General features: G+C 33.3%; 1 pseudogene; it reads right to left on the bottom strand.

The window, feature by feature from the left end:
• Positions 1-1,440: 1,440 nt before the first annotated feature.
• The window catches only part of LOC102810729, a 41,434-nt pseudogene continuing 41,260 nt past the window's right edge, over positions 1,441-1,614 (bottom strand).

The following is a 1,614-nucleotide window of genomic DNA, read 5'->3' as shown; positions in this document are numbered from 1 at the left end:
GTAAAGTCAGCCCATTTCTTAATTGCTGCATTTCCCTCTCTCCCAGTCACCAGTAGACCAATGTGGTTGCCAGCAAGCTTACATGTCTGCTCCTGTGTTCCCTTTGAATTTCAGTGTTAGAGGCAGGTTTGTCCTGAAGGAGCTTGATTGCTTGACTTGATGGTTTCTTGGTAAACAGCTTGCATATTCTTGTAGTAGCCAGTCACACTGACATTTTTGTTTTGGCTTTTTCTGATGATCTTTTTTTGAATATGTATCTTCTGTCACTCTAGCTGTTCCAGGCTGGTCTTCATGGCCTTTCTAGTGGGATTGTCTCACCTCACAATGTTCTGGATGGGGCTCAGGATTCCACCTAAGGTCCTATATACTACAAAGGATTCACAAGAGGCCTATTTCACTGGGCAAGTTGTAGATTATCTGGGAAGCATGTCTGCCTAGTTTATCATCTTGCTGGAATTATCTCCCATGTGATTTTAATGTGGTGTTTGCACAAGCAACACCCAAACCACATAATATCCAATTCACACAATGTTTCGTGGACATTGTGGCAGACACTATAGAAGGCTTTTGAATCCTTACATATGAGAAACTTATATAAAATGTCATTTAAATTTTTTTAGACATTTTTATCTTTTTAATATGTTGAGTGCATGAATAAAGACTGTACAAAAGTAACATAGAAAATTTACCTACAATTAATCTTAATACTAAACTCTATAAATAATCCAGATATTTAAATATTGCAAATTATTTTTATGTAAATCTGTCCTTACAGATGATATAAAATGATATAAAGTGTCATTAACATTTCATACCAACCACATCTTCAGAAGCTCCTACTTTATTTAGTGTCATTTTTTGACCAGCTTTCAGATGTTATTTTATTTCTTTTTAGTTGTAGTTTAAATCTACATCTGAATAAATCACTTTCCTCCAATTATAATTTAAAAAAATCAAAGCTAATATATAGATTCTGTATTCATGGGCTTTTTAGACAGTTCTAAAGAGAAATATGAGACATATTTCATATATTAAGGAATATCCATTTTGGAAAGAGAAAATGTCAAGTTAAAATATTAATGTATTGTTTCCACCCATAAATTTGTTGAGTTTAAACATTAATGAGGAAAAGGACTCAATGAGATTAAATGAGATAATACCCACAAACATGGACTCATCAGAACCATAATTATAAAGATATTACAAGTGTGAGCAACAAGGCATTCTGTTGTAGATAATGTTGTTATGAGTCAACTTAACAGTAAACCACAACAGCATTTTATTTATGCTGACATACGAATATACCATATTAACTGTCACTTAGATATCAAGTCAGGTCACTACATTTTAATATTAGGCAAGGAATCGAATTTTGAAGCATTAATTCACTTTACCTCATCAAATTGAGAATGTCTTAAAATGTTGACTTTACTGTTTTTCTTAATAGAATATCCTCCCCATAATTCTCCTAACAGCATCCTTTATTTGCTTGTTCCTAAGACTATAGATAATAGGATTCAGAAAAGGAGGGACTATAGTGTAGAAAACAGAAATGATAATGTCCTTAACTGTGCGTGAGTTGGAAGTAGGTTTCATATACACACAGTCCACTGA

This window comes from Chrysochloris asiatica, unplaced genomic scaffold (genome assembly GCF_000296735.1).
Source record: "Chrysochloris asiatica unplaced genomic scaffold, ChrAsi1.0 scaffold00713, whole genome shotgun sequence".
Classification (NCBI taxonomy): Eukaryota; Metazoa; Chordata; class Mammalia; order Afrosoricida; family Chrysochloridae; genus Chrysochloris; species Chrysochloris asiatica.
Note: the sequence above shows the minus strand (reverse complement) of the source record. Positions and strands in the feature narration are given on the sequence as shown.